Source organism: Tenrec ecaudatus, unplaced genomic scaffold (genome assembly GCF_050624435.1).
Source record: "Tenrec ecaudatus isolate mTenEca1 unplaced genomic scaffold, mTenEca1.hap1 Scaffold_222, whole genome shotgun sequence".
Classification (NCBI taxonomy): domain Eukaryota; kingdom Metazoa; phylum Chordata; class Mammalia; order Afrosoricida; family Tenrecidae; genus Tenrec; species Tenrec ecaudatus.
Window position 1 is genome coordinate 181,064 of NW_027458450.1, and position 8,517 is coordinate 189,580.

The following is an 8,517-nucleotide window of genomic DNA, read 5'->3' on the forward strand; positions in this document are numbered from 1 at the left end:
AGCTCGTCGTTTTCAAACACATCTCAACACTTCACCTCAAGACATTGCTTCACCTTGAGACATCACCACTGGAAATGACCAAGAGCCCGCTTAACACCCGCTGAGCTGCGCGGGGTGGGTGGGGGGGGGCGGTTTCCCAGGACTCGCCAATGACTGCTAGAGCAGGCTTTGGCACACATGTCATTCTGTGGCTCCACCTTCAATCCTGACCTCTGATCTTGAGTAACTGTTGACACCAGTTTGTTGTCTCAGAGTAATCTTACCTAGAAACAGTTCAGCATGTTGAGTTCAAGCTCACTATTCACTCCCACAAGGACCATTCTTTGTGCTCATCTTCCTCTCTGGACTCGGTTTACAACAGGTCTCCTCGATCATTTAGATCGTACATGTCTGGTCCCTAGATTGCACCAGGATCAGCGTGTTCAGGAGGAGGTTTTAGAATAGGGCCTAGACAGAGTACAAGAAAGGCCCCCCTGGGAGGAAGTACATACTGGCTACTTCCTCTTAGCCCCGCCTTCATGTATCTGAGTCAGAGGAACTGGACCTGGTGTGAGGTCGCTTGTTGCCATCTGATAAGTGTTTCTTAGCAGAGGGTGAGGTAGCACGAGTAGATAAGAGATGCTTGGTCTGTGTTTTGGACGTGTGAGGAGGCCCAGGATTCTGAGCATTAGCAGAGCCTGTGCTGGAACCAGAAGCCTGCCTGTCACTGGTAGCCAGCCCTCCACCTGCCATCGAGGAGCCCTGCTTGGGCGAGCTCCCAGGAATCTGCTGTCTGTTGGAGGTAGCTGTGGCTCCGGGGTCCTGGTGTTTTAGGGTGGGTGCAGAAGAGCCTGCAACCGCAGGGCTTGGCTTGCCAGGGCTGGATCCCACCTTCATTGTGGAATTGCTCTGTGTACCAGTAGCTCTGGTGCTCATTCCCAAGCCTGTTCCGCTGCGTTTTTGAAGGGGCCTCTTTGTGTCTGCCCCCAGGTTTATTGCTCCAAAGATGGAACTGGGCTCTAAAACTGCCTGTCTTTGTCCTGAGCTCTTGAGGACAGATGAAAGGTATGAATTGGTGCCCACTGGCTTAACCCCAGAGGAGCTTGAGCCTGGGCCCGAAGCTGGAGCTGCCACATTGGCTGTCTGGGATGAACATTTGGAACTTGTTGTGACAGGCTGCTGTCCACGGAGGGCTGAGGATGTCAGCCTGCTAGCGGCTCCAGGTTGAACCGCTAAGTTTGATGTGGGGTTTGAGCCTGATGCACACACCACAGGCTGGCTCATGGCTTGTCTGGTAGGTATAGTGCTGCCAGTGACGGGTGCCTGAGATGTCTGAGGGAACACTCGGGGCTGTCCGCTGCTCAAGATTGTTTCCAGAAGGAGCGACTGGGGGACCTGTGATGTACCCCTTGCTGTGACACCCATGTGAGCAGCAGGATGCAGGTGTGTAGATGTGTCTGTCGCTACGACCTTTGAGTGAGCATCCTCCTGGGGTGATGGACCAATTTCCATGGGGGTGACCTCACTACCAGCAGCAGGCTTGGGGAGCAAGCCTGCAGATTTGCTGGGGGAGGACTTGGTCCTAGAAGAAGGACCCTATTGGGGTGATGGACCAATTTCCATCGGGGTCACCTCACTGCCAGCAGCAGGCTTGGGGAGCAAGCCTGCAGATTGGCTGGTGGAGGACTTGGTCCTAGAAGAAGGACCCTGTTGGGGTGATGGACCAATTTCCATCGGGGTCACCTCACTGCCAGCAGCAGGCTTGGGGAGCAAGCCTACAGATTTGCTGGTGGAGGTCTTGGTCCTGGAAGAAGGACCCTGTTGGGGTGATGGACCAATTTCCATCGGGGTCACCTCACTGCCAGCAGCAGGCTTGTGGAGCAAGCCTGCAGATTTGCTGGTGGAGGACGTGGTCCAGGAAGAAGGACCCTGTTGGGGTGATGGACCAATTTCCATCGGGGTCACCTCACTGCCAGCAGCAGGCTTGGGGAGCAAGCCTGCAGATTGGCTGGGGGAGGACTTGGTCCTGGAAGAAGGACCCTGTTGGGGTGATGGACCAATTTCCATCGGGGTCACCTCACTGCCAGCAGCAGGCTTGGGGAGCAAGCCTACAGATTTGCTGGTGGAGGTCTTGGTCCTGGAAGAAGGACCCTGTTGGGGTGATGGACCAATTTCCATCGGGGTCACCTCACTGCCAGCAGCAGGCTTGTGGAGCAAGCCTGCAGATTTGCTGGTGGAGGACGTGGTCCAGGAAGAAGGACCCTGTTGGGGTGATGGACCAATTTCCATCGGGGTCACCTCACTGCCAGCAGCAGGCTTGGGGAGCAAGCCTGCAGATTGGCTGGGGGAGGACTTGGTCCTGGAAGAAGGACCCTGTTGGGGAGATGGACCAATTTCCATCGGGGTCACCTCACTGCCAGCAGCAGGCTTGGGGAGCAAGCCTGCAGATTGGCTGGGGGAGGACTTGGTCCTGGAAGAAGGACCCTGTTGGGGTGATGGACCAATTTCCATCGGGGTCACTTCACTGCCAGCAGCAGGCTTGGGGAGCAAGCCTACATATTTGCTGGTGGAGGACTTGGTCCTGGAAGAAGGACCCTGTTGGGGTGATGGACCAATTTCCATCGGGGTCACCTCACTGCCAGCAGCAGGCTTGGGGAGCAAGCCTACAGATTTGCTGGTGGAGGACTTGGTCCTGGAAGAAGGACCCTGTTGGGGTGATGGACCAATTTCAATCGGGGTCACCTCACTGCCAGCAGCAGGCTTGGGGACCAAGCCTGCAGATTTGCTGGTGGAGGACGTGGTCCTGGGAGAAGGACCCTGTTGGGGTGATGGACCAATTTCCATCGGGGTCACCTAACTGCCAGCAGCAGGCTTGGGGAGCAAGCCTGCAGATTGGCTGGGGGAGGACTTGGTCCTGGAAGAAGGACCCTGTTGGGGTGATGGACCAATTTCCATCGGGGTCACCTCACTGCCAGCAGCAGGCTTGGGGAGCAAGCCTACAGATTTGCTGGTGGAGGACTTGGTCCTGGAAGAAGGACCCTGTTGGGGTGATGGACCAATTTCCATTGGGGTCACCTCACTGCCAGCAGCAGGCTTGGGGAGCAAGCCTGCAGATTGGCTGGTGGAGGACTTGGTCCTGGAAGAGGGACCCTGTTGGGGTGATGGACCAATTTCCATCGGGGTCACCTCACTGCCAGCAGCAGGCTTGGGGAGCAAGCCTGCAGATTTGCTGGTGGAGGACTTGGTCCTGGAAGAAGGACCCTGTTGGGGTGATGGACCAATTTCCATCGGGGTCACCTCACTGCCAGCAGCAGGCTTGGGGAGCAAGCCTGCAGATTGGCTGGTGGAGGACTTGGTCCTGGAAGAAGGACCCTGTTGGGGTGATGGACCAATTTCCATCGGGGTCACCTCACTGCCAGCAGCAGGCTTGGGGAGCAAGCCTGCAGATTGGCTGAGGGAGGACTTGGTCCTGGAAGAAGGACCCTGTTGGGGTGATGGACCAATTTCCATCGGGGTCACCTCAGTGCCAGCAGCAGGCTTGGGGAGCAAGCCTGCAGATTTGCTGAGGGAGGACTTGGTCCTGGAAGAAGGACCCTGTTGGGGTGATGGACCAATTTCCATCGGGGTCACCTCACTGCCAGCAGCAGGCTTGGGGAGCAAACCTGCAGATTTGCTGGTGGAGGACTTGGTCCTGGAAGAAGGACCCTGTTGGGGTGATGGACCAATTTCCATCGGGGTCACCTCACTGCCAGCAGCAGGCTTGGGGAGCAAGCCTGCAGATTGGCTGGTGGAGGACTTGGTCCTGGAAGAAGGACCCTGTTGGGGTGATGGACCAATTTCCATCGGGGTCACCTCACTGCCAGCAGCAGGCTTGGGGAGCAAGCCTGCAGATTGGCTGAGGGAGGACTTGGTCCTGGAAGAAGGACCCTGTTGGGGTGATGGACCAATTTCCATCGGGGTCACCTCAGTGCCAGCAGCAGGCTTGGGGAGCAAACCTGCAGATTGGCTGAGGGAGGACTTGGTCCTGGAAGAAGGACCCTGTTGGGGTGATGGACCAATTTCCATCGGGGTCACCTCACTGCCAGCAGCAGGCTTGGCGAGCAAGCCTGCAGATTTGCTGGTGGAGGACTTGGTCCTGGAAGAAGGACCCGGTTGGGGGGATGGACCTGTTTCCATCGGGCTGATCTCACTCTCAGCAGCAGGCTGGGCGACCAAGCCTGTCGTTGTGCTGGTGGAACTAGCCCTGTGTGAAGCAGCCCCCATTTTCAGGGTCACAGCTGCAGGAGAGATTAGCGTCTTGCTCAGAAAAGGGAGGCCTGAGGAGGACACAGCAGAATACCCAGGTATTGATTTGGGTAGCTTTGTCCATCCATTGTGGGCAGCAGTGGAGAAGAGAACAGCGGGACCAGGCAGGTGAGAAAAAGTGCTTCCAGTTGTCGTTCCCACATTTGGTGAAGGGGCAGCAAGCGTGTTAGACAATGGAGGTCCTGTAGACCAGGCAGCACTGATCCAGGGTGACAGTGCTGCAGGAACCACCAGGATGAAAGGGGCCGACGGCAGCATGTATGAGCCAGTGGCTGAGCGAGGTGGTGACAATAAGAGGGGATTGCTGGAGGAGGCCAGTCCAGCAGGCATCCACTCGACCAGTGGACCTTGGGATCCCTGCATTTTCCTAGTCTCTTGTTGCTGACTTGGGTGGGTGGCTGGCAGGGCTGATGCTGGAAGAGCAGGCAGATTATCAGGCAGTAGGGCCGTGCTTGAAAGTGGCAGGGCACTACAGTCTGACTTGGTTCCTGTGTCACCATCCAGTGCCTGGTGGAGGCGCTGGGGCACAGCCCTCTTGTCCCCGTCCCGGTGTTCCTCAGCGAGGGATTTTCCTGTATCCGGAGCTGTAGGCAGCACCAGAGGGTCCCCTGTCCTCGGTCTCAGCAGGGGAAACCTGCGCTTCTTGGGCCCCGATGTTTCACGTGTGGGTGAGCAGCCCCTCAAGGTGTGTGTCTGCTCTGGGCTCATTTTTGACAGTGGTTCATATGACCCTTTCCCCTGAGCCACAGCTGATTCTGATAGGAACCATTCCTGGGTCTCCTCTTGATCTCTTTTCAGAGACCTAGGTGGCAGCAACAGGGAATGAGGTGTGGCAGGAACCCTCCTCCTCTTGAGGGGTGGGGAGCCTCGGGAGGAGCTATAGGAACTGTTGATGGGATTTCTGGTACAGCAGGAGCTCAGGACCGGGGTATGCCTTATTGGGATGGCATCTTGTCCTGAGTTCCTGGGATGGAGGTGTCTTTTCCTGGACTCAGACCTGGAACAGGAAGAAGTTTCCGCACCATGGCCATGCCAGGGCTGACAGAGGGAACACATCCTCCTGGTGCCACCAGGGCCCCTATTCCGACCAGCTGGCCCCTCTGGGATGGTGATGTCTGTCTGCTGCCTGGACCTCTCCAACCTGCTCTCCCTCTGGACCCCTTCTGTGCTAGGACCTTGGACACCCCGGGGGCTTGGTGGCCGCAGAGATGTGACAGCCTGCTCGGGGACCCAAGATCGAATCCATTGACTCACGGCCCTGATGGAGCTGCGGGACACGTTGCGGTGGGGTGCAGCCCTCCCGCGATTCCTCCAAGGGTGAAGACTGCCTACAGAGGTGTAGACCCCCAAGAAGGACCGCAGGGTCTGCACGATCGGTGGTCTTCGCCTCCAGAGGGCTGGGAGAGAGCGCCGAAGCAGGCCCCGTGCTGGCATGAAGGATGGCCTGTGATCCTGTCCATTGGAAGACACAACTGGGGAACCTCGGCCATCCCAGGGCCTTAGGCCAACTCTGCGTGCCACCTGCAGGCTCCTGGGGGCCCTGGGAGGGACCTGGGCACCTGGTTCTGGGTGCTGAGCCCGGGAGCCTAGACGGCCCAGGGAGTTGCCCATCAGAGCAGGTGGTGAAGATGGCAAGTGTCGAAAAGAAGGGAAAAAAAGAAAACGAAAATATAAAAGAGGTGCAGCGTCAAAAAACTAGGGGAGGCGCCAAAAAAGGGGTGGTGTCAAAAAGGGGGGAGGTGCTAGGCTTTGAGTAGGGGCATGATACTCATTAGCCTTGCTTGGGGTTTTGAGGCTTTAGCCGAAGGTCAAACCCAGAGCGTACACCTCTAGCTGCCAGATCAGGCAACGGTGGAGCACTCACAGTTGGGCCAGTGGCTGGAACGCATCATTTGAAAGCCCGTTCCGTGAATGGGCTCGCGCAAGAAACGTTTCTGAGACCAGGAATGCGCGCATGCCGCCAGGGGGCACTGTGCTGTGTTCAGCACTGAACAGCTCTCTCCAGCTGAGCCGCAGCAGGGCCACCTGGCCAGCCACCTGCAGCTCGAGGAAGAAGGGCGCTTGGCGCGCCCACTCCACTGTGCTGAAGAGCAGCCGCGCCGCCAGCTCGCACACAGGTTATCTGGGCTTCCGGGAGCGAGTCCGAGTCCTCCTAAGTGGGTGGCGCGCGGGTAGCCACCCGCCTTGTCCACGCCATTCGTGTCTCCACCGCCTCCGGGACCGCCCCAGCCTCCGGCCACCATGGCCATAGCCCCCGGGCCGCGGGGCCGGGACGCCCCCACTGCGCGTCGCTCTGGCGGTACCTCTCTCGGCCCCGGGGTCGCTAGCCGGCGTGCATCCGGTCCCGACGCACGGGGGCTCCCGCGGAACCCCCCAAAAAAGTTTTGCAGCACCAACTTCTGCGGCCGGTCCGCGCGTCAGCGGAACTGTCAGGCCGGTTCCAGGCCAACTTTCCCACGCGTGCGCGGGCCCGGGGCCGGAGGAGACGCACTAGCGGCGAGGCCCGGGGGCCCCGGGGGCAGGAGCCCGGCCGCCCGGGGGCCCCGGCGGGGGCGCGCGGGCCATGGGCCGGCCAGAGCCACGGCGGGGGCCACAGCCAACTTCGCGGGCCGCCCCGCGCACTCCGGAGGCTGGGGCCAAACTTTGGCCACAAGTTGCGCGGTCTGCCGCGGCGCTGGGAAGGGGCGGCGGGCGCGCGCCAGGGCCGGACGCTGCGCCTCCCAGGAACCCCTGTGCCCCTTGCCGCCGCTGCTGCTTGCTCTTGGCCTGCAGGTCAGCAGGCCTCGGCCTCCCAGCCGCCGCTGGCCTGGGCCTGCGCAGGGCCAGAGCCTCGCTCTCACGCCGCCCTCGTCACTGCCTCCGCGGCCTCTGCGCCTGGCCTGGCGCTGCAGCCAGTTTGACAAATATGGATTTCTTTTTTTTCTTTTAAACGTTTTATTAGGGGCTCATACAACTCTTACCACAGTCCATACATATACATACATCAATTGTATAAAGCACATGCATACATTCCCCGCCCCAATCGTTCTCAAAGCATTTGCTCTCCACTTAAGCCCCTTGCACCAGGTCCTCTGTTTTTTTCCCCTCCCTCCCCTTTCTCCCCTCCCTCATGTGCCCTTGGTAATTTATACATCGTTATTTTGTCATATCTTGCCCTATCCGGAGTCTCCCTTCCCCCCTTCTCTGCTGTCCCTCTCCCAGGGAAGAGGTCACATGTGGATCCTTGTAATCAGTTCCCCCTTTCCAACCCACTCACCCTCCACTCTCCCAGCATCGTCCCTCACAACCTTGGTCCTGAAGGTATCCTCCACCCTGGATTCTCTGTACCTCCAGCCCTTATATGTACCAGTGTACAGCCTCTGCCCTATCCAGCCCTGCAAGGTAGAATTCGGATCATGGTAGTTGGGGGGAGGAAGCATCCAGGATCAGGGGGAGAGCTGTGTTCTTCATCGGTACTACCTCGCACCCTAATTAGCTGTTATATTTCTTAACGCAATCCATAGATACCTCCAATGTGTCAAGCACATTTGCACATATGCTCCCATCATCATTTTTAAAGCATTCTCTTTCCACTTAAGCTCCTCATATCAGTTTTGCATTTTCCCCCTCCCTCATGAACCTTTGATCATTTATAGATTATTTTTTCCTTATCTTACATCATCCTCCATTGTCCCTTGCCCGCTTTTCTGTTATTTGTCCCCCTGGGAGAGGGATATAGATTGATCCTTGTGATTATTTCCCCTTTTCTCCCCCCACTCTGCCCTAATCCTCCTGATATCTCTACCCTTCTTGTTGACCCTGAGGGGTTCATCTCTCCTGGATTCCCTCTGTTGCAGCCTCTGATCTATAGCAGTTTGCATGCTCTGGTCTAATCCAATTTGTAATGTAGAATTGAAGTCATGATAGGGGGTGAAGGAAGCACCAAAGAGCTAGAGGAAAGCTGTGTGTTTCATTGGCGCTATACGGAACCCTGACGGGCTCATCTCTTCCCTGGGACCCTTCTTTGAGGGGATGTAAAATTGTCTACAGATGGGTATTATGTCTCCACTCCATGCCCCCCCCCCTCATTCACATTGGGTATGGTTTTATTCTGAGTCTTAGATGCCTGATACCTTATCAGGTCCTCAAACTTTTTAAACAGGGGGCCAGTTCACTTTCTGTCAGACCTGTCAGAGGGCCAGGCTATAGTTAAAAAAAAACAAACAGTGAATAAATTCCTTTGCACACCGCACA